Source organism: Citrus sinensis, chromosome 7 (genome assembly GCF_022201045.2).
Source record: "Citrus sinensis cultivar Valencia sweet orange chromosome 7, DVS_A1.0, whole genome shotgun sequence".
NCBI classification, from domain to species: Eukaryota; Viridiplantae; Streptophyta; class Magnoliopsida; order Sapindales; family Rutaceae; genus Citrus; species Citrus sinensis.
In genome coordinates this window covers 17,658,197-17,664,181 of record NC_068562.1, presented here as the reverse complement: position 1 = coordinate 17,664,181, position 5,985 = coordinate 17,658,197, and the positions used below count along the sequence as shown (strand labels likewise).

Here is a 5,985-nt window from a genome sequence, read left to right as displayed (position 1 = left end):
GGCCCCTTATACAAAAGCTAATTAAATGGAGCCTCCCACTAAATGATATATTTAGGCTTTTGACCCAAATAGCTAGTTATCTTACTTATTAGTCCAGTAGTGGTGCAGTCAATTAAATGAGCTAACCCGGGGATCATTTGGGAACATACAATAGTGGCTACAATAATTAGGCATGTAATTAAACTAGCCCAAATATTTAATTCCAAATCTACTCCACTAAAAGATTGGAACTGACTTCCATAATTGTATGCTCGAATAATAATTCGTCCCAAGCCACATTGATTTCTTTACTGCACAATCCTTTGTACCACATCGTTAATTAAATTGATATCTCAACTGTCCAATCAATTTAATAACATCTTATTCCTTGATCCTTACTGGTTTTCTCTAATGATCATTTTCAACATACTAAATATGTTGACACACTCTGGCCAGAGAATTCTATGATCAAGTGCCGAAAACCCATCAAGAGATGTGTTGTACAAATTCTATATTGTTAATCCATAACTCCAATACTCATAATTGCTCCCACCAAGATACCGGGTAATCTTGACCACAATGATGTGTCGTGCCCATTGGTAACTCAAATGGAATAACAATTACAATCATGAAATCATAATTAACTCAAGATTAAGATTACAGTAAAATCAACGCCTATGAGATTTAATAAGTCTGACAGTTATTACAAAGTTAATTAAATCTCATATGTGATCCTGTTCAATGTAGTCGTACTACATCAATAAATTCATACATGATTAAGACAAATCATTCAATGAATTTATTACAGTCTATACCTAAATAAAATGCCCAACTTTATTTATCAATTGCGAACTAAATTTATTTAATCATAAGATAACTTGTATTTATGTCTTCTGTGAATCCACATGGTGATCACATAAATACATATAATATGATTAAATGGACTTTAATACAAGTATTAATGCAATTAAGATATTTGAATAAAATACCTCATTTATATTATTAATCAGAAAAATTGTTTATTACAATTAAATAAACACATATGCTTTTAAAGAGCATATTTTCCCAACAGGTTGCACTGGACTTCTTTCTTATTTAGTGTTCGTTAGGTGTTTGTCAAAGCTTTTTAATTGTAATGCTGTATAATTAGAGCGTTGGTCTTTAGTTTTTCCGAATAAGATGACATCAAATTCACACAATTTTCCAATTCTGTGGACAATTTTCGTAACTGCAGCTTTTGGAGTGTTTTGTTGGACTTGGATATGGAACCAAGACGGGCTAATGTATTTTTTTTTTCTTTTTAAGTTCAATAGGGTCGTAGTTGTTTATATTCTTGGCAAGAAATTGTGAAAAGATTTGTTTTTTTAACGCTGGATGATGATAAAAAATTAAGTAACACGTCAATCAATTTTAGCTTAATGGTTCATGGGTGAGTGCGCGGGAAAGAATTTTATTTGATATGGGTTAAAACTGATAAAATTCTATGATTTACTTTTTTTTTGGGATGGTATTGAGGGACTGTAAAAGTACGTTCCATTTGCAGAAAGAATGTATGAATGTATGATTGCATGTAATTTTTTGTGTATTGGAGGTCAGAGATTACATTCCATTTGCCACAGAAAGTCTGTTGGAGGTCAAAGATTATTTTGTGTGTATTTGGTCTAATCTAGATATCAATTTTGGTGGGACTGTTATTACATTTTGTTTTTCCCCAATTGAGGTCAATAAATCAATGTGCCTGGTTAAAATGTTTGTTAACCTAAGAGACCTTGCCTTTCGTTGTTCAATTGAATGTGTTGGTAGTGCTTTGTAAATGAAATTGGAAACTTTGTGTCTAAAAGAAAAAGTGCATACTATTTGTGAGTCTTATTTTCATCGAGCATGTTAAATTTATTGGAAGTTTGATGTGTCTGAATTTCAAATTGACATGAATTCTACCCAGGAACGATATAGAATCAATACATTTATAGATTAGCTATTAGTGTCTTCTCTTTTTCCTGTTTTTTTGGAAGAGAATAAACTCGTAACAGATTCAATGATAACTGTCGCTTGTGTATTTATTAATATTGGGAACATGGCAGGATCATGATGCCATGTGTTTAAAATTTTTGAAACGTAAAGGTGCTAAGCACATGCTTCCATCTCTTTAATGTTTGGCAAACACTTCCATGTGTGTTTTTTTATTACGGTTCTCTTATTTTTTTCTTTACCTTTTTCTCTGTGTTAGATTATGAAAGAGATGGCATAACTGGAATTTTTGTGTAATATTGCTGCTACCTTGTTGCATGTAATGTTTCCCTTTCTCCTTCTCTGAGAGAAATACATTTACGCATATCTTTGCAGATTTTGACGTGTTTCCAAACCCTCGGAGTTGTGCATTGACCTCAGGTACACAACCTGACTTAAACATGTGACCTCTGTTTCACAAGTAAACAACACAACCTGACTTAAACATATTACCTCTGTTTCACAAATAAACACCCCTGTTGTGAGGATCATCTATTAAATTAGACAGATAAAGGCTATCAAGTAATTTTACAATATACGCAATAATTGAAAAGATGTGCATTAAAATTGTGCATGACTTTCGGTTTCTAAGAAGCTTTGCTTTCCTTCGAAGCTAACATATGACGACTCCTTTAAGCAAGAAACACTGTACACATTAGTTTTATTGTCATTGAACCATTCAATCTTCTTTTTTGTAGTCTTTAATTTGAATAAATCCCTCCGCATAAATTTCATTTTGAAATCTTGAATTTTCCATCTTTCATTTTGAAGTCTTGAATTTTCCATCTTAATACTATTAAGTAGCTTGATATTAATTTGATTAACACAGTTTCAATCCCTTTGAACGCACATATTGTTGATCAAAAGCTATCCAATCCTAACTTCTAACTGAACCTTACCTTCAAAGACACGAAGCTAACCTTGGTGCCACCCACGCCCAAACCTGCAGGTATACGTAGCCAATATTCCAGACACAGCTTTAGTTTTGAGTTCATTGCAAAGTAAGTTGCAAATCTCTTGCATTAGATTGCAGTAGTGAAGAACAAACATGTTCCTCGAAGGCATAAGCATGGAGCAAATACACTCACTTCTCGTGAAACCTTCTTTAATTAATCGCGGGGGTCACAAGAAGTAAAGTAAAAGCATTTTGAGGAAACCTTTAGTGCTTGCGGTGGATGGTTATGTTGGAGAGATTTTCTCTTGGATATGTTTATTAAAGAATCCTATTAAAAATATGTATATCTAAGAAATAGAGAAGAGGTCTAAATTTGAACTTGATTTCTTTTGTTCTTGTCTGATATTCGGGCTGAAAAGGTGAAAAAAAAAGAAAATGAGTGTCATAGGCTATCATACTTAATGCTTTAATTTTTTCATTTCAACAAAATTAGGAGGGCATAATTGTCAAACAAATCTGTTTTATGACATTTTAATATGTAAATACTCCTAAGGTATCGAGTGAGCAGTTTCTTTGAACTTTTACCAATGGCATTTCAAGCTTGGGTAACTGTGAGTGTTGAATCTGAAAAGAAGTGGGTCAAGAAATTTTATGCATGTGCGGGCACTAATGCATGTTACAGCGCTAGCATGCATGTGTTAACACACACAGACACACTGCTAAGGCTTTTTGCTGTTGCATATGCAGTACCTGTTAACATCAGTACAAGATAGCAGACATTGGTTGCTGTAAGTCGTGTGGAAACTGATACTGCAGTGACCATTTTATCTAGAGTATTAAGTTATCTTTTAATAATATAAGTAGAGATCTAGATTTTAGTTGTTACCATATTAGTACAATTTCATACCCAAAGTATTTTTTCATATTCTGCAAGTTTTATCGAACCAATTAAATGGATAAAATTTGTATGTGGACATAGGGATGGAAAATGGATAAAATTTGATACTAGTTTCACTTTTATGCTTTCCCTTCCCTTTTATCTATTTCTTTCTCTTCTCTTTCCTTTTGTCCTTTCATTCTCTTTATTCTGCTCTACTTTCTCTTTCTTCATGTCTCTGCATGTATTCTAGTTCGGCATCAGCTGCACATTAATTAGAATTTTGATAGTTATGCACTGCTTTCAGTGTTGCTTAACAACTTATCTTGATTTTGGACTCAATTTTTTTTTTTTAAATTTTGTGAACAGGTTAACCTTTACTTGTGGTGAATTAGAGGTTACAAAGAAATGGTACATCTTCATTTATCTGTTTGTTTCTGATTCCTTTTCTCGTTGTTGTTTGTGTCCATATGTAATTTTTTATATGTAAACTGACATAGGATGAGAATGCTTCTGGTGGAGATTGTGATGATATTGACTGGAATACTGACGATGAGCTGGAAATTGCAAGTTATGGTTTACCTTCTTGTTCCAGTTTGACAGTTAATGATGGGGAAACTATTGCCGGCTCAACGGAGGTACATTTTGGAAATTTTATTTTTGGTTTCTGCATTAAATCATAAAGCTAGCGGTTAAATCAGAACAAAGGAATAAAGATGGAATTTTTTTTAGCACAACCGCAGTGCGTAGGGAAGACATTATGTTTGTCATCATCAAAGAGGTTTTTGGTTATTCTGTCTTATGGCCTATCTGAATGTTACTTGATTCATGAGTTTTTTAATTGAGCTACTTTCCAACTGATTAATGAGTTGCCTACTAAGATCTTGTGTGCTTAACCTTCTTGAGATGAAGTTGCTATATACTACCTTATGCATTTAGTAAACATTGCAGTTGGTTGCTTGCTCTTTTTTGTCATGCTGCTACTCTTTTTGATATGGACTAACTTTTGTAGTTTACAATAGCCATATTATAGTTTTCACCGCTTAAGTGGCTTAAGTGACTTTTCAGTCATAGACGCATAATTAATCAATTATTATCTCTCATCATTTGCTAAGTAGTGGGTGCTAGTTCGTTCAACTGGTAAAATCTTGTGGTGGTACAAGAGACTAAGGTTCGAACACCACTCACATGAATGGGAGGGGATTTGGTTAACATCATGATACTAATTAAAAAATAAAATTGCATCAAGAATTGTTCCCCTTGTGATTGACTCTGCATCAAATGAGCTGAAGGACTACTTGATGCAAAATTGGATATAATCCTGATTTAAAATTTTTAAGGTTTTAACATTTAATCAGATTTTTTTTTAATTTAGTTTAGACGTAGATTTTTACTTTCCTTTTATTATGATTTTTATTTGCTATTCTGTAGGGAGACTTTAATTTTTCTTATATGCTAGGATTTGATTTTTTTTTTATTAGAAATGAGCTCTCAGGGAGCTAAGACAACACTAATCGGGAGTGTGCAATCCCATATGCATCCTTACAAAGTATGCCAACAATTTCAGGAGGAGGAGAAAGAACATGCAAACCTATAGGGGAATTTAATCTATAAGTAGCGAGAAAATCTGTAGCACAATTTGCCTCTCTATACACATGCTCAAGTTGAACGATCCAATCCTGTTCTAATAATTTCCGAATAGCCTTGATAAGGGTGGCATCTTCATTTTCGGGAACAGACGCCATTGTCAATGACACCGGACACAATAGATGAGAAAGCACAACGTCACACACTCAAGAAATCACAAGCTCACCACCACAGCAAACAACAAAAGGATACAGAAAAATATTCACCACCTAAAGTTGCTAAGCTACGGATACAGAGCTTAAAACACTCACCACTCAATGGAATCCCCCAAAGAGATACAGAGTTTGATAATAGCTCAAAGTTTATTCAATTTCCAAAATTAATCTCTGCCAAGCCAAAGCTTGTGAAAGATCCAATGTAAACGATTTGTCAGGCCATTGTACCATTGGGGTGATACGTGTTCCCCACTTATTCTGTTGAAATTTTAGACAGTAAAGAGTTTAGTTCCCATCGAACTTACACAAGCTAAAGGATTCAGACAAAGCATGGACATTAAGAGCCATCTTCTATGCTTGGACCACACAGCTGGACAAAGAGAATGCATTCCATTTGTAGAAAACTCCAAATTTGGATTAGTAAA

The 5,985-nt window shown here is 33.7% G+C and overlaps 1 long non-coding RNA gene across 1 annotated transcript; it reads left to right on the top strand.

Moving 5' to 3' along the window:
• Positions 1 to 2,245: 2,245 nt before the first annotated feature.
• LOC127903821 (uncharacterized) lies at positions 2,246 to 5,196 on the top strand. The gene is made up of 3 exons (XR_008056687.1): positions 2,246 to 2,367; positions 4,128 to 4,169; positions 4,259 to 5,196. It is a non-coding gene; the product is annotated as an uncharacterized LOC127903821 (long non-coding RNA).
• The last annotated feature ends 789 nt before the right edge of the window (positions 5,197 to 5,985 follow it).